At 35.6% G+C, this 27,717-nt stretch overlaps 1 long non-coding RNA gene across 4 annotated transcripts; it reads right to left on the bottom strand.

The window, feature by feature from the left end:
* Positions 1-1,435: 1,435 nt before the first annotated feature.
* Positions 1,436-27,134, bottom strand: LOC145808701 (uncharacterized). 4 transcript variants are annotated; one of them, XR_014352190.1, is made up of 6 exons: positions 26,873-27,134; positions 26,567-26,609; positions 5,038-5,136; positions 4,861-4,917; positions 4,309-4,349; positions 1,436-1,817 (listed from the first exon to the last, which is right to left on the bottom strand). It is a non-coding gene; the product is annotated as an uncharacterized LOC145808701 (long non-coding RNA). The 4 variants fall into 4 exon arrangements; XR_014352184.1 differs by lacking the exons at positions 26,567-26,609; positions 26,873-27,134 and adding an exon at positions 6,238-6,821; XR_014352178.1 differs by lacking the exons at positions 26,567-26,609; positions 26,873-27,134 and adding an exon at positions 6,242-6,801 and having other exon boundaries at positions 4,309-4,382.
* Positions 27,135-27,717: the final 583 nt, after the last annotated feature.

Genomic DNA, 27,717 nt, shown 5'->3' with positions numbered 1-27,717 from the left:
AAAATGCTTAATTTTATTTCTGAATCACAAATTATCATAACTTCTATCTGAAAAATACGTAATATTCATCACAAAAATACGTAATAGAATGCATTTTCTAATTTGTGATAAGTCCCAATTTTAAGTTGAATAGTTAAACTTATAATCTTTTATTATATATAATATATATTAATTATAGGGTTGGGTTTGGATTGGATGGTGCATCTCCCACCCCAGTCTCAACCCTACCTTCACTTCGGATGGGAAAAAAAACACACTCCCGCCCATCTCTTCAATAGATTGGGTACATCTAGTAGGGACAAGTCCTCATGGAACAAGTTAAAATGATCATCCGGAATTACAACCACATTTCACACTATTTACTATTTGGGAAAAATATTACATCAGTCATAAATAATTAATAATTACCAATCATTGATAAATTTTATAAATTTTAATCATAAGCTTTTTTTATGAATTCGTAATTTTTTTATTTTTTTTAAACTAGGACTGAAATGTAATGTTTCCTACTTTTTATCCCCAATATTCTTCATTTAAAATTTCATGAAATTATTGAGAAAACCATTAAATAACATGTAAATTTTTGGGGGGGAAATATTTTTAAATTTAATTTATTTATTCTTTTGACAACGGGAGTGGAAGGTGGAAATTAGCAAAACTCGACCACAGACATCATAGGCACGGCAGGTAAAATGCCAATTCCTAGTCTTTGTTCTATAAAACATATCTAGAAATTATCACTTAAACCTTGGTAAGATATCATCAAAATTGGTAATTTTTTTGTTTATTGAATTTATCACTACAACAAAAAATGCATTGTTTCCAAACATCAAATTTTCGTCACTAAAGTGGTCTGTGACGAAAATTTTTTGTCACCACGATTGTCGCATATACGTTGTCGCTGAAAGTACCTGGTGGCAAAAAATATTTTTCACCTGTTTTTCATTTTTAGCGACGAAATTTTTCATCTCCAAATGTTGCATTTTTCGCCCTCTATAATATCAATTTTGTCACTAGAATTAGATAATATTTTATTTTAATTGTTTTGGTGACGAAATATTTCATCACTAAATAGATTTTAGTGACGAAATTTTTCCTCACCAACAATATAGATTAAGGTGATAAAAAAATTCGTCACTAAAATGAGCACAAAAAAAAATTCTTCGATAACAAAACATTGTCACCCAATATTTCAATTTAACGACGAAATATTCAGCAAATATGAGGAAATTATTTGTTTGCTACTATATTATTAATGACAAAATTATTCGTCATGATGCTTGAAAACTAATAGCGACATTTTTTTTTTCATCGCTAATAATAATTAAATTTTTTTTAAATGGGAGTACTATTTTCAATTTAAAAATTTTCTTTTCACTAAAAATTCTCAGCGTATTTCCATAACATGTTCAATAAAATATCTATTACAAATCAATAAAAAAATCTGTTCATTTTCATAAACACCACGGTCAAATTTCAGTACAACATCCACAAAAATACAATATCAACTGCATGCGAATTACCAAACATGTCTCCTAATATCCACAAAAAACATGTCTCCTAATATTCACAAAAATACAACATCAACCGCATGCAGATTACCAAACACGTCTCCTAATATCCACAAAAAACATGTCTACTAAGATCCACAAAAATATAATATCAACCGCGAATTACCAAACAGGTCCTGTAATACCCACAAAAATATAAAATTTACAATGCAACCAAAATACATATAAGGTAATATGAACAAAAACACAAAACGAGCTAGCTTCTGCTCTTTAGATTAGCAAACATGTCCATATCTAATCTCGAATCTGCAATAAAACAAAACATACAAAAAAAAAAGTTAAGACAATTATAATCTTATTAATTAAATATACAATTTAACATTCATTTTTCGACATAGTTTTTAAATTGGGAGTCCCCATGCTAGTTCCGTAAGTTTTCACAACTTACATTGGTCCCTCCCGAGATGCTTGAGGTGTTCCCCGGGCCTTCCCGAGCCTGTTACACAATTTTGGCCCCCGATGGTCTATTTACAAGCTTAAGTGTTGGAAAAATGAATTTTTGGACTTAGTTTTCAAACCAGGAGTCCTATGCTAGTTCCGTAAGTTTACACAAGTTATAATGGTCGCTTCCAAAGTGTTTGAGGTGTTCCCCGGGCCTTCTCGTGGTTGTTTAACGATTTTAGCCCCCGATAGCCTATTTTCAAGCTTAAGTGTTGGAAAAGTGCATTTGTTGACTTAGTTTTCAAACCGGGAGTCTCGTGCTAGTTCCATAAGTTTTCACAACTTACATTGATCCCTCCCGTAGTGTTTGAGGTGTTCCCTGGGCTTTCTCATGACTGTTACATAATTTTGGCCCTCGAATGCCTATTTTCAAGCCTAAGTATTGAAAAAATAAATTTTTCGACTTAGTTTTCAAACCAGCAGTCCCGTGCTAGTTTCGTAAGCTTGCACAAGTTACAATGGTCCCTTCCGAGATGTTTGAGGTGTTCCTCGGACTTTCTCGTGGTTGTTTCACGATTTTGGAGCCCGATGGCCTATTTTCAAGCTTAAGTGTTGGAAAAGTGCATTTTTTTGACTTAGTTTTCAAACCAGAAGTCCCGTGCTAGTTCCGTAAGTTTTCACAACTTACATTGGTCCCTCTCGAGGTGTTTGAGGTGTCCCTAGGCCTTCTCATGGCTGTTACACGATTTTGGCCCCCGATGGCCTATTTTCAAGCCTAAGTGTTGGAAAAGTGCATTTTTTGACTTAGTTTTCAAACTAGGAATCCCGTGCTAGTTCCGTAAGTTTCACAACTTACATTGGTCCCTCTCGAGGTGTTTGAGGTGTTTCCTAGGCCTTCTCATGGCTGTTACACGGATTTGGCTCCCGATGGTCTATTTTCAAGCCTAAATGTTGGAAAAGTACATTTTTTGACTTAGTTTTCAAACCAGGAATCCCATGCTAGTTCCGTAAGTTTTCACAACTTACATTGGCCCCTCCCGAGATGTTTGAGGTGTTCCCCGGACCTTCTCGTGGCTGTTACACTATTTTGGCCCCCCGATGGCCTATTTTCAAGCTTAAGTGTTGGAAAAATGCATTTTTTGACTTAGTTTTCAAATCGGGAGTCCCGTACTAGTTCCGTAAGTTTCCATAATTTACATTGGTCCCTCCCGAGGTGTTCAGGGTGTTCCCCGGGCCTTCTCATGGCTGTTACACGATTTTGGCCCCCGGATAGCCTATTTTCAAGCCTAAGTATTAGAAAAGTGCATTTTTTGACTTAGTTTTCAACCGGGAGTCCCGTGCTAGTTCTGTAAGTTTTTACAAGTTACAATAGTCCCTTCTGAGATGTTTGAGATGTTCCCCAGGCACCGAGCTGTATACCCTAACCGGGATTGATTTTAATTCACATCGATGTTTTGTTTTCATTTGCATCCTATTATTCACATTAGTTAGTGATTGTTCTTACACAATTGAAATAGGTTTTCTAATGAAGACATACATTGCATCAGTTAAAAGTTTGAGCCTACAAAACCAAATATTTAGGTGTAGCACTTTCCTCAATCTAAAACTGATGTCAGGCACTAACTAAATCACATCACTTTTATTGAACCATGTGGACAATTCAAGCTTTTAATTTAATCAATCTATTAACACCATTCGGTTTTCAAATGCTCTACTGATCCCCATCGTTTAATGCCCATGTACCACAACCTTCTTATTTTTTTTTTTCTTTCTTTTTTTCTTTTTTTAAGTGTAGTACTAGAAAGCCAAGTTGAACCAAATCTAACAATGCTGCTAAATGAAACCTCATGAAATTTTTAACGTTGACTTGACATGTGTACTTCAAGGTTCAGTCATATACTTGATGATTAAGTAGCATTTGTCCTATTATTTTTTACTTAAAGTTGTGCTTAGGCCAAAGGTAAACATGTTCAAAGACCTATAGTGTTAAACCAAGCTTCATGATGCACTAGGAATCAACTCAAACTTTTGAAAGGACTTTCAAGTTCAACTGCACATGAGGTAACAGCAAAACCAATGTAGGACCGTTTAGATATAGAAATTTTACAAGCAAAGCAACAGAGTTCCTTGAAAACTCGTAAAACTGTAGGATAAATGTAGCATAATTTCCAAGAGGAACATGAGGACCAAGACAGGTTCAAATCTTTCCCAAAAGCAATCGAGGATCTAATCTATTGTTTATGTTCAAGCATACATATCTTCACTAAATTGGCCCAACAAAGGCTTATAGATGCAATGGTAAGGAAGAATGATATGATCATCGTAAATAGCTCTTTGGTGTTCCAAGATGAATTACCTGTACATCAGAAGAATCCGGATGCTGAGTCCTTGGTTATGCTACAGATTGTACAATAATTGATTTGTCATCAGCTTATCATGTCAATTGCATAAAGAAGCAGAAGGTAAGAAAAATGATTTAGGCAATTCAATTCACAACAAGAGTTCGATATTGTGTAGTAAATTGATATTCACACTCCCTTTTTTTGTCTTTTAGCCTCTCACAAGGATAGTAAAGAAATAATTAAGAGAATTCAATGCCGCAGAATAAGGTATTTAGAAAATATGAACTAATTCAATTTGAATTTCCAAGAAATTTTTTTAAAAAAATGTACTGAAATGCAAAAAAAATAAAAAAAAATAAATAAATAAGATTTGAAATGGGATTATTTCAAAAAAATATATAAATAAAAATTTTGAACTTCTATAATTTTGTATTACATAAAGCTATAAAACAGGTAAACACATGATTTTGTCTAGTGTGCCAGAGTTCTTCTATAATTCTATATTCTTTACTCATAATAATAAGCGACATAATTTTACATCAGTCTGGTACTCTGCACAAGTGTACCTGCTCTTTAAATTGCTCTTCTTTCTCTTCATAACTAGAAAGAGCCACAACTTCAACCTGCAATTAAATCAATGATAAGAATTTTATACAGATGCATAATCATTCATTCTCAACAAATAGATATAAAATTATATACTTGCATAATAATTCGTTCTCAACAAATAGATAGAAACATACCTAAGCTCTTTTTTGAGTAGGACTGTGAAATCTTACATTAAAAAATTCACTTAAGGGAGTTTCCTTGTGAGCTTCTGGCTTAGGAACGGAGTACCAAATCTGCCAAAAGGTAAAGATAACAAAAAATATGACAGCGCAAAATTAGCCAGAGAGCTTATTTCCAACAAGAAAATCTGTCACTGCTATGAACAAATTCAGCAACCTGCATTTTGGGACAAATACATCTATACCATAACCAAACAAGGGACTTATTAGCATATTAACAGAGTAGCTTGATAAATAAATAAAAAACACCACAAAATATAATTTTGAATTTTCAAAAATTATTTCCACCCCCCAAAAGAGAAAATCATCCAAAATTAATGAAACTTTTCCCCATTTATTTCACCATATGTGAAAAAAATTTTAAAAATAAAATAAAAAATTCAAAAAGCTCACTCAAACAAAGACCCTTACAATAAAACCAAAGTTTGTGTTCTGTGTGCCACAAATCAGAGAATTTAATTCATGAAGTGTCACAACCTATGACCATGGAAGAATATAGATAAAAGTTTAGGTTGAACCAAGCAGCAAACCAATTGGAACAATAGCAGCCTATAAAATAAACAAAATAGGGTAATATACATAAGCAGAATGGGATACATTAGAAGAATAGGAATTTAGCATCAAGTGCACAAGGGATACATTAGCAGAATGGAAGTTCTAGAACCATCCAGAATATCTGATAGACTTCCAATTTCGATAACAATTGAACTGTGTTTTTAATCCCATCGATTATTCAATTCCATTTTACACCTATAATTTTGAATCTAAACAGTGGTAATCAGACTAAGAGTTTATGAAACCCTAGCTTCAATTCCTCTTATCTGTGAATCAAAAGCAATAACTATAGATTCATACAAGGGAGATTGACTAAATTTCCTAAAATGCAGGCATAAATAAATAAAAATCAATAAAATAGGTTTTCTAATTTTGAAGTAGAACACCAAAATTCAAAAGACGTAAATTTAGATGTACATATAGAGTCGCATATTTTATACATAGATATATAAAACAATTAAGAATCAAATAGAATAAAAATACTTGATCAATTCACAAATGAAAAGGTTCGATTCAGATGTCTTTATAGAGAGAGAGAGAGAGAGAGAGAGAGAGAGAGAGAGAGAGAGAGAGTGAGTGAGAGAGAGATTCATGTGACACCTACTTCTGCTCCATGGCCTTGGAGAACTCAGCCTCCTGCTGTGCCACCTACTTCTGCTCCACGGCCTTGGAGAACTTAGCCCCATACAACAAGTGCGTGATCGCAACGTCATCAAGAATGATGTTGAAATCCTTAGCACGACGAACCAAGCTCTCGCAAACCAATGCAGAGACGCTGGGACGCTCAGTGAGGAGCTGATCGGCGCTGAATTGAACGACGACGGCCTTGAGAACTTCGTTGCCGATCGAAGGAAGGACTTTATCGTCGTATTCGAGGCCTAGGGTTTGGAAGATTCGGGGGAGTTGAGAGAACTCAGGGCGAGAGAGGACACAGAGGGTTAGGTTAACCATTTGGAGGTCCTTGGTGCCGGAGATGGAGGATAAGATGTGGGGGCAAGTTTCGATGTCAAAGATGAAAGGCTTTTGGAGCCATGGGATGAGGGTTTGTGTGTAGGGATGGCAATTTAAATCCGGTCCGATGGGGACCCGATCCCCCGACCTCGATTGGGACGGTTTTTCTCCGAAATTTATCCCTATAGGGCCGGGGATGGTATTAAAAATCTGATCCCCGATGATTTTCGGGCCGGGGACGGGGATAAATTTTCCAACCCCAACCCCGGCCCCGCCCCGACTAACCCCCCGTATAATTATTATAATATATATATTATATGTTTAGGACCTCTGGATGGACTCAGACTCATTTTGGTCTGTTTGTCTCTCATCTCTCTCTCTCTCTCTAAGCCTTCCCTCCCTCCAATCTCCCTCCTTTCCTCCGATCTTCATCACTGCCTCACGCCGATCTCCCTCCCTCCCTCCGATCTCCCTCCTTCCGACCTCACTACCTCACCCCGATCTCCGTCATTGCCTCCTTCCGATCTGCGTCTGGGATGCCGAGAGTCGTCCTCAACGCCGATCCTCCTCCGCGACGCCGATCCTCCTCTCCGCGACGCCGATCCTCCTTCGTCGTTCAAACAGATTTTTGTATGTGTATGTTACATGTGTTTAGACAGTATGTATATATACAGATTTTTTATTTTTATTACACAGGTATAAATATATACACAGTATGGTGTTGTATATAGATTTGTACATGTATTGTGTTGAAACAGATTTTTTTATGTATGGTGTTGAAACAGATTTTTCTATGTATATATATTACACAGCATGTGTTGAAACAGATTTTTTTTTTTTGGAACGATTATGCTGTTGTTGATGGTATTGTTGACCATAACAGATTTGGGCTGGGGAATTTTCGGGGTCGGGGAACCCCGATCCCCGTTAGGGGACGGGGATGGGAACGGTGATAGGATCCCCGTCGGGGATCGGGGCCGGGGACAGAGAGACTTTCTCAATCGGGGATCGGGGACGGGGAGGGTAATCCCCGGCCCCGCCCCGCCCCGTTGCCATTCCTATTTGTGTGAGAGAGAGAGAGATATGTAAAATAAGAACGAATTAGCTAGGGCTTTGTTTCAAAAGGAAAAGGCAAAGCAAATTAATGGGTAAATTACAAACACACTCTCTGCTTAAATTATAAAATATTTTTTATAATTTAAAAATTACATTATACCTTCTCAAGTTTCTATTTTCATAATAAATATATTTTTTATTAATAAATCATAAAGTTAATTAATAATTTCTAATAATATTAATAATTTAAATAATTTTATTGTTGTATAGGTGAACAGTTACAAATTTCACTTTTTTAATTAATTATGTTAAATAAAAAATTCTGACAGGGAGGTATTTATAATTTTCCAAACTATATGGGACAATTCATAATTTAAGTAAACTTCAAGGGGTGTATTTGTAATTTATTCCAAATTAATTGGAGAAGAGACCTATATGTGTTTAGCAAATTCAATCTTGGTAGGTGTTTCAAAGAGTCATAGCCTTCTCAATCATGGAGAAGAGGCGCGAATATGAGAATAATTATTTTATATGAAAATTAAATTGAAAAACTATATACAATCACAATTGAAATTGTGATGAAAATAAATATATATAATCACACAGATGGTTGGGTGACGTGCGGGTTAGCCGGTGCGACAAAGATGGCAGACGGTGTGACGGAGATAGATGAGTGAGGGAGTGACAGAAAGAGATATAGAAAGTAAAATAGATGCATCTAAATAGAGAGATATCTATCTCTTGGTCCAATTTTATTTTTTTATTGATTTTAAGCATTTGGTGACGAAATTTAGTTTTCCTTTCTAAAAAAATACATTTGGAGACGAAATTATTTCCTCTCTAAAATTTTTTACAATGGTGATGAAAAATTTCGTCTCCAAAATGGCGCCAAATCTTCCTCTAGATTTTCCAAGGGTGGGAAATTGTTTTGTGAAAAAATAAAATTTAGAGACGAATAAAATTTTCGTCACCTATTATTTTATTTGTTTTTAAGCATTTGGTGACGAAATTTGATTTTCGTCTCTAAAAATAATACAATTGGAGGCGAAATCTTATTTTCATCACTAAAACAAGTATATTTGGAGACAATATTTTTTCATCATGCGTTTTCATCGCCATAGATCTTTTTTGTTGGAGTGTGTATATATATATATATATGACATTTATGACAATAGAGTTATTCCATCTACACAATAATATAACGATAATATTATGTTATGATCAAATTAGCAAAGGTCTATGACAACTCTAGTCTAGATTTTCTCCTTTGATACTGGTTGAGTTCATATATAGGAATGTTGTTTGATTTTTTCAATGATTTGGTTGGCTGTTTTGAGATGTTCTCATCATTTAAAAATATTAGTTCCATCCCAAAAATGTTCCAAAAAATCTTGTTCAACATTCCAATTTAAAGTTGGGTCTAACAAGTACTCCTAAGATATAAGAAAAAACAAAATATATGTAGATCCTGAAACATTTATTATTAATTCAATATACTTTTTATGAATTTTAAAATAATTTACAACTTTTTCCACTTTTTCATTACACTTTTTATACATTCTCAATATTAATGTCATGAAAACATTTGCTAGCATTTGCCTTCAAAATTTTGTGATTAAGTTACATTTCTATCACCTCTTGCCTTACAAGTTTTCCTAGCAAGTTTTTTGAGTCTTGAGCATGGTTGCTTGTTTCGATTTCCCATTCATCTTGTTATTTGCCAATTTCGGCACTTTGTTTTGATTATAAATTTGAATAAAAATTTGAAAAGAACAAAAATGTAAGTGAAATGTGAATGAAATATAATTATATGTACATTTTATTCACATTTTTGCTTTTATTTTCAAATCTCTACTTAAATCCATGATCTAAATATAGCCTAAATGGCGCATTTACCATCTTAAGTCTATTAGTTTCATAATCTCCAAAGTCTGTGTTTGGATCATGGATTTGAGTAGAAAATATCATTATAACCCATATGGTTTGAGCCTGAAACATTTTACCCTTCTATGGCTCAATATAGTCAGAAAAGCCCAATGTGATTTCGAACGAAAGTTTAACCTTTAACACTATTAACTATAGATGTGAAACGATTATAATATCCTCAAACTCTATGCTTTTTTTTGTTATTTTCTTTCTCTCTTTTCTCTCATATACGTAATTTTTAATTTCTAATATTAATTCAATTAAATCACAATTAATTATAAATTCTTAATTATTTAATGTAATTCTTAACTTTTTAAGCTAATTTTAATTTAATTATTTTTAAGATCACAATTAATCCTAAATCCTTAATTATTTATAATAATTGTTAAAATTTTAATCGAATTATGTTTCATAGATCACAATTAATCATAAATTCTTAATTATTTATTGTAATTCCTAACATCTTAATCTAATTTTAATTTAATTATTTTTTAGATCAATTCTAATTATTATTTAATATATATTTTAATTTAATTAAATTTTAAATAAATCCTTAATTATATTTTATATTTTAGATCAAATTTTAATTATATTTTAGTTTAATTTAATTTTAATTAACATCTTAATCTAATTTTAGGTTGGCAGAAAATGGGGGATAAAATTGTCTTTTTATTGTGTTACTTTCAACCTTTGTTTTTTTTTTTTTTTTTTTTTAAAGAAAATTAAGCTCACTTTAAAGAATGGTGTGTGTCATACGCTTTTTGTTAGTTTGAATGGAAAAATTAACGATGACATTTTAATCCAAAATTACATGGGAACATTTTGATTATATTTAAACCATAAGGAGGTAAAGTGCTCCGAAATCACAAGGAGGTAAATGAATTTTACCCAAAAAAAAAAAAAAAAAAAAAAAAAAAGAAAAGTTATGTGAAATGTGAATAAAATATAGTTACATTTCATCTATCTTTTCTCTTTCGCTTTTCAGATTCTTACTAAAATTTATGATCTAAACACAGTTTGAATCTCTATCCAAGACTATTATCAAATCGAGTAAGGTGCTCAAGTTGGTATCCACCCATTTAGTGGCTAGTTGGATGAAAAATTACCTCCAAAAAAAAAAAAAAAAAAAAAAAAAAAAAAGAGGATTTAGGCTCAAATTTGATACAAGAAAGTAATATAAACTTCTCAAAACAAATGACATCAAAAACTGAAATTTCTAAATAATATTATTGTCAAATGAAATTTTTTTTAAAAAATGAAAAAAATGCACATTCAAAAGTTTTAACGGTGGAATTGGCACGAAAACCGCCTTAGGTAATGGAAAAGTTGTGAGCTTTGCTGTTATTTCAGATAGAATATGGGTCTTCCAAACCAAATCTAACAATGTTGGCCTGAGTCTAAGTAAATATTGGATGTAACATTGTTATTATGTGATAAGTATCACCATCCAATGAGTATTTTTGATTTGCAGTAGGACCACAACATTGTTTGTTAATAGGAGATAAGGGTTGATCACTGTAGAGGGTCAGAAATTAAGCTCCAAATTAAGTATGGACCTAAGTGGTAAGGTCGCCCCTTTAAGGCGACCAGGAATGACTAAAGGAGCATGGGCTAAAAGCCCAAGAAAGTGGGCCAATAGTAGGTCGAAGCAAGTTCGACCTGCCAAGGGTCCGAATAGACTCCATGAAGGAAAATGCCTAAGTGCAGTTGTAGAGGCAACACTTGCAGCAATCATGTTGCTGAGGCCTTAGAGCCGCCATTCCCAATATTGTCAGTTCCGCCGCCATTCGAAGTTGCTGAAGGAAAGAGAAAACTGAAGCAACTAAGTTGCGGAGGCAACACTTGCAGCGGTCAAGTTGTGGAGGTAGTTTGTCAGCGCCGCCATTCCAAGTATTGTTGATACAACTGCTATTCCTACTATTGTCGGTTCCGCCGCCATATGAAATTGCTAAGGGAAAGAGAAAACAGAAGCAATTATGTTGCGGAGGCAACACTTGCAGTGGTCAAGTTGCGGAGGTACTTTGTCTCAGCACCGCCATTCCTAATATTATTCTACCATTTGAACTTGCCACGGGAAATGAATGCCGCAACAACTACGGCCGCAGCAACTAACTTGCAGAGGGAACACCACGCCAAGGTGATAGCAGCCTTTGGGAGAAGCTTCCCCTCCATAAGTAGAGGCTAATGCTTGGTGCTGATATCAGGCCCCAAGGCATTACTAGCCTAGGGCTGATAGTAGGCCCCAAACTCATTTTTAACTAGGCACTGATAGCAGGCCCCGAAGCTCACTAGCTTGGCACTGATAACAGGTTCCAAGGCTTACTGGTTGGAGCTGATAGCAGGCGCAGAGACACCAGTTTACCGCAACGATCCCACAAAGATGGGAGCAAGGTAGCCCGAGTGTAAGGGACTCCCTTTCCATTACCCAGGTCATGGATCTTGCTTGGTTGCACAGCCAGGACTAAGGAAGCCCCCTTGGGCTTGGTACTAAGGCACAGCATGGCTGATAGTAGGCTTGGCTGTGGCCTTCGCCCTGGGAAGTTGGGGAGTTTGTGGTTAGGTGGCTAAGGGTGGAGGCTTCACTGAGGTGAACACGAAAACATGGCTGATAGCAGGCTATGAAGTCTTGAGAATGCATGTACTGGCTAAATAGAACTGAGAAGGCAAGTGCAGCAGCAAGGTTTACCGCTGCAAGTGCACTTGTTGAGGTTCGAGCTGAGAAGGCAAGTGCAGCGGCAAACACTCTTGCCGCAAGTGCACTTGCTGAGGCTCAAAAGGGAGTTGCAGCACCAAACACTCCCGTCGCAACTACACTTGCTGAGGCTAAAAAAAGGTAGCTGCGGAGGCAAACAGATAGTACACAGTACATGTAGAGGGACACGTCACACCTTCAGCCTGGTGGCTCAAGGCAGAATATTCCATGTGATCCTCTAGGACACATGTTTTCTCTCTATTTGGCCATTTGGTATCCTCTTGGTACTAGGACAAGCTTATAAATAGGACTCATTTCCCAGCCCAAGAGAGACAATGAATTGGGGATTTGGGGGAGATGCTGCCCATATGTGCACTGTCATTATTGTCTCTTGAGCTACCTGCTTCACCCTCACCCAGCTACTCATTCTCCAACTTCCCAAATAGTTGTTGGTACTCATTCTCCAGCCATTCCACCATTCTTGGACCATTAACATAGTTTTACCTCTCTAATCATCTTCCTAACCTTGAACCCCCCTACATTTCTGGCGATTATGCTGGGGAGGCTGCTTTGTTGATGGTTCATACTCACAGAGGCTTTCACACTTCACTGGAAAAAATTGTAGAAGATGAAGTTCAGCAGCAACTACGGCAGCAAGGTTCTTTTAATGGCAAAGCAGCACATGCTGAGGACCATGACCACAGTGTTGTAGTCAAAGCATTCCAGTCACTTCAGGACATGCAGAGGGAAATCCTGACAGCTTTGCAAACTCTCACCGAAGCTATTATGGCCATGGTGTCAAGTCTACTTCCAGCACAGGCGCCTCTACCTATAGCAATCCCAAACCCAGTGCCTAGCCCACTCCCTGAGAATCAAGCTCCAATCCAGGTGCCTCCGGTAGTACCTCAGGTGAATGGCAAGGCTACTGGTTCAACTACACAAGGGCAGACTGACCCTTACCAGCTTACTCACTTCGTTACTATAGCCGATGTCCAGGCTATGATCGAGCAAGAGCGTAGTGGGAAGAAACTGCCATCTCTCCCAGACCCAGATGTGAAGCCCCCATATCCTCAGGAGATACTGGCCATGCCATATCTAGTTAGGTATACGGTACCCAAGTTTGTGAAGTTCGACGGGAAGCAAGGCAACGCCAGAGAACATATGGTGAAGTTCATTGAAACCCTTGGTGTCTATGGCAATGACCACCTTCTGCGCCTTCGAGAGTTTTCCAAATCGCTCCCTAAAAGGGCTTACAGCTGGTATGTGAACTTGGCCCCAACTCGATCAAGAGTTGGGAGAAGATGGTGAACAAGTTTCATATGAAGTTCTTCCAAGTCCAAGAAAAAGTCACTCCCCTCACACTTGGGCGAGAAGTCCAGAAAGAAGGTGAAGATATACTGGCTTATCTCTAGTAAGGGAAGTTATTCAATTCCAAATCTGAGAGGAAGATTGTACAGACAGTGTGCATAATTATGATAAGAGGAGATGGATATACAAATAATATATATGAGTAATATTAGAGATCTCAGAATTTTTACCAAATGTCTTACATGGGTGTAGGACCCACATGGAATCCACATGATGTGGGCCTCACACTCATGAGATTTGGTACAAAATTTGGTAAAACTTTTGGGATGTCTAGCATTTTTCTATATATATATATGAGTATTGTTATTCAGATTTAAAAATTAGATATCCTTTTAATATATATATCAAAAAAATGATTAGTTGATAATTAAATATTTTTTAATTATCAACCAATCATCTTCTTGACATATCACAAATAGATTTAATTAATTTTTATTTTTTTATTAAATCCTTTATTTCTAATTTCTATGATGTTCTCGACCTACAAAATATGAAAATGTGAATAAAAAAATAAAATATTAATTAAAAAATTGTATTCATGCATAAAATTATATAAAAATTATATGGTAAAATCCTTATTATAAATAAATGCATTTTCAATAATTTTTTATTTTGAAGTGAATGGGACACTTGTTAAGGAATAACAAGGATACAAAACATGTTAATTCTAAAAAATTTATTATTAAATTTAATATATATTTTTTAATTTAGTTATTTTCTCAATATATTTTTTTTACACATTCTCAATATTAGCAAGTGCCATGGGAACACTTATTAGTATTTGTCTAACAAAAGTATGCATGAATTTTTATTTATAGCATTACTAATCTATTAAGTATTTTTAATACATTTTATTTTTTAATTTTATATTGTGATTTTTTTTAATTTTTTTTATTTACAATAGAATTCAATTGAAATAAAGAAAAAAATAAAGATTTTATTTAAAAATGATGGTCTTATTAGGTCTGCACGGGACTCGAGATAATTGGAAAGTATGTACAATTATGATAGATGGGTATACAGGTAATGGCCTTATTTGGCAAAGGCTACCTTTTTGCATTTTGGGCTAAAATTCACAACAGACAAAATAAGTTAAAATAACCAATAAGACAAAATGTCACATCAAACCCATAATCATTTTATTTTTTCTCTCACAAACATCATATCTAACTACAAAAAAATCAAACATCTTCCCAAATACAAATATTTTAGCCTAGTAAAATAGCCAAAAACATCACATCAAATATTTCTCTCTATTTTTTACATATTTTTTGATAAGAAATTAAAAAGTTATTTCAAACATACAATTTTTTTTACCTTATATTTTAACTAAAAAATTTAAAAATTATTAAAATAACCTATTCTCAAGCCAATATTACTTTTCACTTATTTTTTAAAAAATACTTTGGTAATGATAGTAAATAAAAATAATATGCAAATAATAAATTTATTCATAATATATGACATTACCTATTAAGCATAAATTTATAATTAATTTTGGTCTCTTATGCTTATTCTTTAGTTTTTCTAATTTGTAATTGTGTATAATTTTTTTAAGAAAGATAAATTATTTTTATCATATTCTCTTATGCTTATTCTTTAGTTTTTCTATCTTTTCTATATTCGACATATAAATTTTTACTCCATATCTAATTTGTATTAGTACAAATTTTAATAATTATTTTAATATTATCCTATTTATTACAATTTTCACTTAAAAAACTCATTATGGTTGAGGCAACTACTCTATTGTAGGGGTATTGTCTAGTCTGTATCAAATAGCTTGGCAATTCAAATTGAAAAAACCAAATCAGTAATCATTATAATTAATGATTAATGTTATATAAGCAAATATATATATAATAATGTAGTTCATTCTGGACTTTTGATTTTCAAATAAAACAACATTAAAAATGAATTCATTTTAAAGCTCCCTCAACTACCTACAAAAATTTAAAGGTACATCAGAAAAATCAAGCCAAAACATGTTTTAATTCTCTCTTTCTCTTATTTTTTTCTTTCCCCTCAAGTTTAACAACACCAACGAAGTACTGTTACTTTTCTTTCACATAACAATCATATATTTTTCATATAATAATAATAAAGGCTCTGTTTGAATTTTTGGAAATTTGTTTTTATTTTTCAGCTAATTTCACCAAAAATTAACACTAAAAAAAATTATTTCAAAAATTAGATTCTAAAAACTACAATAAACAAAGTTTTTACAAAGAACTAGAATCACATAATAATCATAAATATTGTCACCTAATTTTTTGTACATACATATGCTCCTACAGGTATAAATAATGTCATCCTCGAAATCTACTGGCCAGGAAAAGCAGAAGGGAAAAGGAAAAGCTGATGTACTATATCTAGCAAAACCTCAAGGAATTGAATTTGATGATAAACCATTGTGGAATCATGTGAAGATTCTTAGTATACCATTAGGTGGGGAAGTAAATATATGTTGGTCTTGCAACTATTACAATCAGAAAGTAACAAGCTCATATTCAAAAGTCAAGGCTCATTTGTTGAAGCTTCCTAACTATGGAGTGGAAGCCTGCAAAGCTACAAAGGATGAGGTTTTTGAAACACTCAAAAAGGAGCATGAAGTGGCAGAAAAAAGAAGAGATTAACAACAATGGGATGCAAGAAAAAGAGCAGATTATGTGTCTCTACCTAAAGGATCAGACTTGCTTCAAAACAAAAAAAAAAAAAGAAAAAGAGTTCAATTTCAGGACCTTTGGCAGCTGCATTTAACGTGACAGAAAGAAAATTGCTGATAAACAAGATGCTCGTATGTTCTATGCCTCTGCTTTGTCATTCAATTTAGCAAGGTGTCCTTATTTTAGAAAACATGCACAGACCTTGGCAAACAACAAACTATAAACTATCTGGTTATTGTCCCCCACCATATGATAGGTTGCGGACAACATTGCTTGTACAAGAAAAGGCACATGTGAATAGAAAGCTTCAGCCCATAAAAGATTCATGAAAAAAGAAAGGAGTATCCATATGTTCTGATGGATGGTCAGATAGACAGAAGAGACCACTCATAAACATAATGGCAGCATCTGTTGGTGGAGCAATGTTTGTGGAAGCAATTGATGCAAGTGGAAATATAAGGTGCAGATTATGTTGCGAACATATTTCTATTAGTGATTGAAGAAATTGGAAAGCAGAATATTGTTCAGATTGTTACAGATAATGGATCTAATTATAAGGCTACTAGGTTGACAATTGAAAATAAGTATCCTCACATTTTCTGGACACCATGTGTAGTGCATAGTCTGAATTTGGCATTAAAGAGTATGTGTGAAACCCCCCCCCCCCCCCCAAAAAAAAAAAATTTTGTCTCAACATTCTGAATGTAAATGGATAGCCAACTTGGTCACTGATGTTCATAATATAAGAAATTTCATAATGAATCATAGCTTGCCAAATGCCATTTTCAAAAGTTACTCAAATTTGGAATTACCAAGGATTGCAAAAACAAGGTTTGCATCACACATTGTCATGGCTAAATATTTGAAAGAAGTGAAGCCAGCATTGGAGAAAATGGTGATGGAAGATTTACAAAGGAGATGGAAAGAATCCATTGGATGCTAAAGCTCGTGAGGTGAAGCAACTCATAGTGAATGATGTTTGGTGGGATGACTAGGATTACCTTTTGAGTTTTACAGAGCCTATTGTTGACATGCTAAGGGCTGCAGACACTGATGCTCCTGTGTTACATTCTACATATGATATGTGGGACACTATGATAGAAAATGTGAAAGCAATTATATTTGAGCATGAAGACAAAGATTCTATCACAGGACAATCAAATTTCTTTGACACCATTCATGAAATTTTAGAAGCTAGATGGACCAAAAGCAACACACCCATGCATTGCATAGCTCATTCCTTGGTCCCTAAGTATTATCATGAGACTTGGCTTCAAGGTGAAAGTAATGGCATTTGGCGATTGGCACCACATGAAGATGAAGAAGTGTCTACTAACCGGAGCAAGTGTTTTGAGCAACTGTTCCAAAAAAATACAACTCATATGCAAAATGTTTATGTTGAATATGGTGCTTTTTCAAGTGGATCGGGCTATTTCAATCAGCCACATGTTATTGAAGCAAGAATGTATGAGGAGCCAATTTCTTGGTGGGCTAATCATGGTTGCTTCAACACCATTGTTGCAAGGGTTAGCATTTAAGTTGCTGTCACAACCAGCTTCTTCATCATGTTGTGAGAGAAATTGGAGCACGTATGGTCATATTCATAGCATCAAAAGAAATAGGTTGGCAAGTAGCAAGGCTGAAGATCTAGTCTTTGTACATTGCAACATAAGGATGTTATCCAGAAAGAAAAAAGAGTACAAGGAAGGGCCATCAAAGTATTGGGATTTATGTAAGTTTTCTAATTCATTAATGTTGTTTTATTTCTTCTACAACACTTTTTTTTCTCCTGGATTAGTTATCGACTTTTGCATGATTGTAGGTGGAGATAGGTTTGACATTGATGGATCTCCAATTGAGTTGGCAGAACTTTCCATCAATGAACCTGAGTTGGAGCTTGTGACTTTTGATGATGCAATGGAGGAGGTTCAGCCTGATGATGTTGATCATGATGCTTAAGACTTAGATGCTTAACTTTTGGACTAGCTTGATTTGATCTTTTGCCTTTCCGTATATTGATGTTTATGTAAAGACTATAATCTACTTTATTTTTTATTTTTTATTTTTTGACATTTTGTGGTGTGGTGGAGATGATCAGAGAATCAATTTGGGTTTATGCCTGGCAGGTCAACAATGGAAGCGATCTATCTTTTGAGGAGAGTAATAGAAAAGTATAGAGAAAAGAAAAGAAAAGAAACATTCATATGGTGTTTATCAACCTTGAGAAAGCATATGATGGAGTACCCCGAGATATAATATGGTGGGTGTTAGCGAAGAAAGGGGTGACAAAATGTTACATTGATATGATTAGCGACATGTATAAAGGGGTGGTGCCCATTATTAGATCGCCTGCTGGAGAGGCAAATGAATTTCCTGTCACTGTAAGGTTACACCAAGGATCTACCTTAAGTCCTTATCTTTTTGCTTTAGTTATGAATGAGTTGACGAGAAATATCCAGAATGATGTGCCATGGTATATGCTTTTTGCAGACGATAAAGTGCTAGTGGATGAGACTAGAGAAGGAATTAATATAAAGTTGGAGATTTGGAGAAAAGCTCTTGAATTTAAAGGATTCCGAATAAGCAGAACTAAGACAGAGTACATGGAGTGTAAATTTAGTAACAGTAACAATGAAAGCAGAGGAAAAGTGAAGATTGAGAACCAAGAACTGCCTAAGAGTGAACATTTTCATTATTTAGGGTCGATTATCACAACAGTGGGGGAGATTGATGCGGATATGGCCCATAGGATTAAGGCGGGATGGTGTAAATGGAGAAGTGTGTCTGGGGTTTTGTGCGATAAACGAATACCCACTAGACTTAAAAGTAAGTTGTTAGAATTTCCCATCTTTACCTTCACCTACTCCACTACACACTCCACTTCACCTACCTCCACTTCACCACACACTCCACTTCACCTAACCCACTATCACCTCCACTACACCTACTACCACATTTTCTTCTATATATAGATTGTATAGGAATTGTAATAAAACAATCTTGTATCAATGTAAATCTTGTATCAATATTTCAATCAATAATATTTCAATTGTAACATGGTATCAGAGCAGGCTTAGAACCTATTATTTTCGCTTCACCGGCGGGCGGCAACCTCACCTTAGCCGTCCGCCGGACCTCAACCTAATCCGCTAGAATTTTCTACACATACCACTGACTCCGGCACATCTCTGTTTCGTCTGTACCGGCTCGATCTGTCTCACAACAACTTTTCCGGCCAGATTCCGGCGACTGTGAACCGTCTGATTCACCTCCTCCAGCTCCGGCTCCGAGACAACCTGGACTGCCGCTTCCTCCTCCGTCAGCCACCTCGGCCCCGCCATCGCCGCCGCAGCCGCAAAGCCCCACACTCCCTCCGGCAATCCCTGCTGGGACGCAATCCGCCGCGCCAGATCCGCATCCTCCTCGGGCCAAATCTCTCTCCCGGACCTCCGATTCATCCACCGCCTCGGCTCCGGCGACATCGGCTCGGTCTACTTGGCTGAGCTCAAGTGCGGAGCCATCAACGGAGAAGCAGCGAGGACAGACAAGGAAATTTTGGAAATGTTGGACCATCCGTTCTTGCCAACGCTCTACGTGACGTTGGAATCGCCAAGGTGGTCCTGCCTACTCACTGAGTTCTGCCCCGGCGGCGACCTCCATGTCCTCCGCCAGCGTCAGCCCTGTAACAGAAGACCCAAGCCCAGGCGGTTTCCGGCAATCGGCGATCCACACAGAGGCAGTTTCCGCCCATGCCACCCAACCCTCGGTGGCTTGCGAGCTCTGCGCGTCCCCAGCCTCATTCTATTGCCATGCCGACAATGTTTTTTTTTTTTTTTGTGCAGAAACCGACTCACTCTCTTTCATACAAATATGCTCGTCCACCACTCGGCTTTGTGTGAGTGTGAGTTTCTTTGTTTCTGGTTTTGCTCCTCTGCACAATGACGAACTTAGCCACTGAAATGGGTAAACCCATCTTTATATCCACTTTATCTCTTTTCTATACAACTCCACCCACGTGGTCCCTCGACAGTTTCTTTATTTATTTCTTCCTTTATTATTATTATTATTATTTTTTTTTTTATCTCTTCTTTTCACAACAACCAAAAAAAAAAAAAAAAAAAAAACAAAAACAAAAAAAAACAAAAAAATCAGAATCTCTCTGCTGGACCCAACAATTGTTGTCACCCACTCATTTCACTATTTTTTTTTTTTTTAACATAATATTTTGCTTTCACCTGCCCACTTCATGATATTCCTTTTATTATTATTATTATTATTATTATTATTATTATTATTATTATTATTATTATTACTCTGGTTACATCTCTCTTATCAACTCTCTTTTCTATTTATATCTATATCTATCTATATTTACCTTTCCATCACTTCTGATTTTTCACAATTTTCTTTTATTTTCAACAAAAAAAAAAAAAAGACGGACTGCACACCAAACCTTCCCTTATTTTATTCATGTCGGGACTCACCCCGATCACCATTTTACATAAACCACAAAAAAAAAAAAAAAAAAAAAAAAAAAAAAAAAAACAACCAAACAACCAAAACCCAAACAACCACATACACAGGCGGGCTTTTTCTTCTCTACTCTGCCGCAGGTCTCTTCTTCTTGCCTCCGTCTTGGCCGGCCCTTGACGGTGTTGCCTCCGTGCTTCCTAGACCACCAAGCAAGTTGCCTCCTCCCTGCTCCTCCACTGCAGCATATGGCGGCCCTCCAAATCGGAACATCACGGTGGCCTTCCGCTTCAGCTCCTTGTTTTCTGCCCTTAGCACGCTTATCTCTGCTCGCGCATCCTTATACATGCGTTGGAGTAGAGCCAGCTGGGAGTTTAAATGCTGCACCTCATTTGTCCTACTCTGCAGCCGGTTCGACAAATTTGTGACCGCCGTCATGGTTTCCACGCATGACTTCAGAGTATACTGATTAGCCTCAATATCAGTTTGCATCGCCATTTTTTGCTCCACCGACCGCATCGGAAAGTTCAATGGAGCAAAACCAGAGGTGTTTGGTTGCGGTTCACTGGCCACCGCACCAGTTATTTCTCTTGTGGGCTCGTTCAGTTCTGGAAAGAGCGTGAGCAGGTTCTGGGTAACTGGACGGGAAGAAGAGGCCATGTTTTTGAGTTGCTAAGTGTTTCAGAGAAGGGTTGGTTTCCGGGTGTTTCAAGATTTACAGAGTTTCTCTCTCAGCACAACAGTGTTACAGCCTCTCTCTCTCAGCACAACGAAGAGATTTACAGAGGATTTCGCAGTTTTTTTGCTTCTGCCTCGGCCTCAGGCTCTGTCATGGTTAAATAGCCGAGGCAGCCACGCGAATCGCGCGCCTCTTGCCACCAGCCGACAAACGGGCACGCAAGCCAAGGCGCCCACGTGCCTCGCCATCATGTCCGGCACACCTTTTGATGAATTGGGCACGCCTTTTGATGGCACGCCTTTTGACAAAATTGGGCACACCTTTTGAGGGTGCGATTTTTTCAAGGGTCCGACAAGACTCTGTAAACTGTCCCGACATTGATTCCGGTTAGCTCCTTTATGGGTCCGACAAGACTCTGTAAACTGTCCCGATATAGATTCCGGTTAGTTTCTACAAGGGTCCGACAAGACTCTGTAAACTGTCCCGACATAGATTCCGGTTAGTTTCTACAAGGGTCCGACAAGACTCTGTAAACTGTCCCGACATTGATTCCGGTTAGTTTCTACAAGGGTCCAGCAAGACTCCGTAAACTGTCACAACAACTATCACAACATTGTCTGCTACAACGGTCCGACATGACCCCATAAACTGTCTTCTACAACGGTCCGACATGACCCCATAAACTGTCTTCTACATCGGTCTGACACCACCATACAGTGTCTTCTACCACGTTATGACACCCCCATACAGTGTCATCTACAACGTTATGACACCACCTTTCAGTGTCTTCACCAACGGTCTGACACGACCATACAGTGTCTCCTATCCTTTTTTATTTTTATGTATTTTCTTGTTTTGTTCCTCTCTCCAAACTCAAGTTGGTTAGTTTCTATCCTCCTTGAGTTTGCGGGGGGCTGTTAGAATTTCCCATCTTTACCTTCACCTACTCCACTACACACTCCACTTCACCTACCTCCACTTCACCACACACTCCACTTCACCTAACCCACTATCACCTCCACTACACCTACTACCACATTTTCTTCTATATATAGATTGTATAGGAATTGTAATAAAACAATCTTGTATCAATGTAAATCTTGTATCAATATTTCAATCAATAATATTTCAATTGTAACATAAGTTCTATAGAATGGCTATTAAACCAACGATGTTGTATGGGACGGAGTGTTGGGCAACCAATAGACAACATGTAGATAAGATGAGTGCATTCAAGAATGGGTAGGAATAACACCGATAGAAGATAAGTTAAAAGAGAATCGATTAAGATGGTTTGGTCATATTCAATGGAGACCAACCGAGGCAGTAATGAAGAAATGCGATGCTGTAACGGTAGATGGAAGTGTTAGGGGACGGCATAGGCAGATTAACGTTGGTTAGCGTTGTAAATAGAGATATGGATCTACTTAATTTGACTAACGAAATAGCCTTTGATAGGGCCGCGTGGAGAAAAATGATTCATGTAGCTAACCCCATTTGATGGGACTTAAGGCTTGGTTTGGTTTGGTTTAATGTTTATATTTGTGACATCATTCACAATTTGAATTTATAATATGCTACAATTATAATGATATAGAATATTATAGGTGTGAAAGTTATACACATTTTAAACTTTATCAAGTAAGCATCCATATCATTTTCTTGTCTTTTTTTGCTTAATTTATATTTTACACAATGATTTTTTTTATTTCTTGCCTAAACTGATGGTGATAAGGAATTATGCAGCTAAAATGGTGAAAGAACATGTGAATTGTGGGAGGTTGGAAGCACTAATCAATCATGTATGTGCCTAGGTCATACATTCATTTCCTAATAAATTACTTTCTTCTTCTTCTTTGTATTTTTTTAGACTTAACTATCTGGGTATTGATCATCATGATGCATAGATTATATAGTTAGTTAGTGCAATAAAAAAATTCTATTAATATTTTATGTGCCGTGTCCCCGTATCCGTATCTATTTTTTGGACACTTTTTAGCCGAGTCCCTGTATCCTTATTTTTATGAATAGGCAAATCTGACACCTAGACACATACCCATATCCGACACCCGCATCTGTGTAACCTATGAAGCACGGGCACAGACACGGACACTGGACACGACACGGACATGTAGACACGCAAAATTTCAAAAAACGGGAGACACGACACGCTGGGGACACGTTCAATATATATAATATTATTTATTTATTGTATGTATAAAATTAAAAAAAATAAAAATAAAAATTAGAAAAAATAAAAAGAGGGAAAAAAAGAGGGGGGTCTCGGGTATAAATAAATAAAAAAAGTAGAGTTTTTGTTATAAAAAAAAATTATTTTCAATCTTTCATGAGAATAAAAAGAAATAAATAAATAAAAAAGGGAGAGAGAATCTTTCATGAGAAAGAAAAGAAAAAAATAAATAAAAATGGAGAGACAGAGACGAAAAACAGAGAGGGAGACGATTAGCAAGAGACGAAAAACAGAGAGGGGGAGACAACGAAAAACACAGAGAGGATCTGAGAGAGAGAGAGAGAGACGAACTGCAAGAGAGATGAACTGCGAGAGAGACAACCTTCGAAGTGATGAAAGAAGAAGAAAAACGAAGCAAAGAAGAAGGAGAGCATACCTCGATCTAAGGCTTCAACTTCACCCTCTTGAGCTTCAACATGTTCAGGTTCTTCTTCACCTTCTTTCTCTTCTCTCTCTCTTTGTCGGCCAATAGGCTAGGGTTTTTGTTCAGAATCGTGTCCCGAACATGTCCGACTGCGCACAAAAAAAAAAAAAAAAAAAAGGGGACATCTCCTATAGTGTCAAACATATGTTGAACACCCACATGTTGAACACCCATACTCTACCTTCGGAGAGGTGTCTGTGCTTCATAGCGTGTAACATTGATTGACTCTGCCACTAACAACGAGCAAGGCCACAAGGAGCAAATCCAAACAGATTTTTGGAGGGAAGCATTTTTCAATTTTACTATGATTGACATCTATATGAACATTATCCTGTCCTCCATGTATCACGATAATCAATGATAATGCAACCAATACAACTACCTACAAATGGCAACTAACAACTGAGGACATTACAAATTGTATATGAATAAAACTACTTATATTTCAAAACTCAAACAAAAAATGTAAACAAATAAAAAATAATTGGGCGGTGAAAATCAAAATATAACAACATTTATATTGGGCCATGCAAACCCAACTAAAGTTTTTTAATGTAAAATCCAGTTTAGCAAAATCCCAAAACAAAATAAATTAATCTCAAACATCTATACTACTATATAAAAGCATAAGACAAATTGGTTACTCTGAATTTATCTTCTTTTAACTATCTCCAATAACAAAGTAATCCTACAACAAATGCATTTTACCCTATGAAGCACAGGTACAGGTACGGGTACGAGTACCGGTACTGGTACTGGTACGATACGGGTACGTACATACGGTAAAGTTCAAAAAAATAGGATACGGGTATGGCTTGGTACGCTTGTAAAAAAATATTTATTTTTAATTTAAAGTAATGCAAAAATTAATTAAATGGTTTAATTTGTTAAGGTCCAACCTATAATTAACATTTAATGTCAAAAGGAAAGTATAAATCAAAATTAAATGTTAATATATTAAATAACTTACAAACCATAGTTTAATTTTAAAATCATGCTAAAAATAAAACAAAAACTAAAAAAGAAATCTAGTAAAATGATATTTATCTCTGTAGTAGAAGGAAAATATTGTTTCAACTGATGTACAGTACGGCTTGGATATATACTAGGTACGTCAAAAATTAAGAAGAAAAAACTTAGGTACGTGTTTTGTGTACCCGGTACATATGCAGAAGTACCATATGAGGTACGGTACGCCGGTAAGTGTCCGGTACGGGTACGGCATATTTTTCGAAGTACCCATGCTTCATAGAATTCACCCTATTTAATTAAGTTCCAACTTTGTTGATTTGAAAGGGCAAAATAAAAAATCAAATGGCCATGTAATACACAAAACAACAACTTATCTTTTCAAACTCCCATGACTATGAGAATTCCTCTTTTTAAATCAACTAAAAGTTGCTTCAATTATTCACTAGCATTGATCCGCGTCCGATGCACGGGACTTGTGAAATTCAATTGTTAAATATTTAAATTGAGTTTTGTCGATGTTATATGTGTATGTACAATCTATTCATTATTCAATGCAACAATCAACATCATATAAAATCATATTGTAGAAATCAATTACGTAAGATCCAACCCCTATGACATCATTAGGGGCGAATTTTAAAGTCATATTGTAGAAATCTCTATTTAGAAGCCTACCTAACTGTGTTTCAATTTTAAATTTGTAGCTGAAAAAGGAAATGGATTCATTATATGTAATCATTGGTATAGGTAACTAAAACAAAAAATGAAATTAATTTACAAATTGATAAATGTTTTCTTTGCTTTATTGAAAAACAAAATATAGGGATCATTCTCCAGTATTTAGAAAGCCAAATACAATTAGCAGGAAGGTTCTTGTTTTTATATTCCTTTTGCTGAATGATAATATATTTTTTATTAGAGCATTCATAATTGTTGGTTCATAATAACTAATTAAACTGCCCACACATTACCACCAAAACCCCAACTTTTTCTAAACTTGAAATAATATTATTGCACCATATTTTGCTTTCATGAAAATTTTCAATGGTCAAAAGAAATTTAACATGTAGCGAGAAGCATCCAAATTACTAATGAAGAACAAAATGGAATGACTTCTCCATCTAACTACAATGCATCAGTAATCTCGCACATATATTTGAAGTATCCTCAAAGAAACAAATATAGCACTATTGACAGTTGAATTATGCATACAATTTAGGAAATAATTTAAGTTTTTGTCTTTTTTCTCTAACTAAAAAAAAAAAAAAACTGAATAAAACTAACGGCAAAGATTGCATTCAAAATTAGCCATTTAATTATCGTGTACATCTACATATCTAGCATGATCAAGGAGTTATCACAAAGTACAAAATCGTAGATAAATTTTCAGAGAAGTTGAAAACTTGACTACGCAAATACTCAATATCAATATCAAGATTTTTAACAAAGATAAACAAAAAAATCATAAACATACCTACAATAGTCAACACAGAAAATGCATGAATTGTTTGAATTTCCTGACAAAGAAACATCAAGAAAACAACAAAGAAAGATTACTCAAGACACCGATCAATTAAAAACAAAAATGTGTCCTCAATTCAATTCCAACAATCTCTCTAATGGCCTGGCTAAAAAACAAAAAAGAAAGCAAGGAGAATGCAATCAAAAAAATGTGAATACGACTGACAACTGATGTTAATTTTAACTTAGGGTTAGGGTTTTGAAATCAGAGCCCCAATCGCACAACTATTGTAAATGAAGCTTAGAGTTAGAAACAAACCTGAGCTACGGAAAAGAGCACTTGGAAAGATTCGATTCGACGGGAAGATAAACGACTACACTCGACGGGAAGATAAAAGACACCGGCTAGGAGGTCTTTGCTCACAAACCCATGATGGAGAACGCTGGATTGCCGACGGGGATGCTGGTCTTCAGCTATGGCGGAAGAGGAGAGAGGAAATAAAAGAGCAAACTAGAAGAGGCAGATCTTTCTCCCTTGGACCCGACTGACTCCCCTGTTCTTTCTTTGGTAACTGGCTAATTAAAAATTATATTATTTAACAATAATAGAGCCCTCGAATTTGGCTCGAATAGCGTTTTTTTTTTTGGAGGGGGGCCTGCTGTGTTAGTTTTTTTTTTTTTTTTGTAAGTCTAATATAAAATATTATACATTTTTCACTAACTCATCATATAAAATTATATGAAATTAACAAAATTTAATCAACAGTTTAATTAATTAGTCAATTTTATCACTTAACCAGTCCAACTTAATTGATTGATCAGTTAGACTGTTGGTTAAAATTTGTTAATTTCATATAATTTTGTACGATGAGTTAGTATAGGATGTCTACTTTTTTTGGCACACCCTTACACATAACCACCTTTAAAAAAAAATTTAAAAAAAAAGCAACACAGCCTAACAAATTAAATTAAATTAAATTAAAAAAAAATTAATCAGTCAATTTTATTACCCAATCAGTCCAACCCAACTCACTTACAAAATGTCTAATTTTTTAGTACGCCCTTATACATAATCACCCCTATAAAGAAAAGAGAGAGAAAAAAAATTTAAAAAAAAAAACCAAACTAAAACAGCTTTTGGAAGAAAAAAAAAAAATGATTTCG

Source organism: Camellia sinensis, chromosome 2, assembly GCF_055761805.1.
Source record: "Camellia sinensis isolate YWXY chromosome 2, ASM5576180v1, whole genome shotgun sequence".
NCBI classification, from domain to species: domain Eukaryota; kingdom Viridiplantae; phylum Streptophyta; class Magnoliopsida; order Ericales; family Theaceae; genus Camellia; species Camellia sinensis.
Note: the sequence above shows the minus strand (reverse complement) of the source record. Positions and strands in the feature narration are given on the sequence as shown.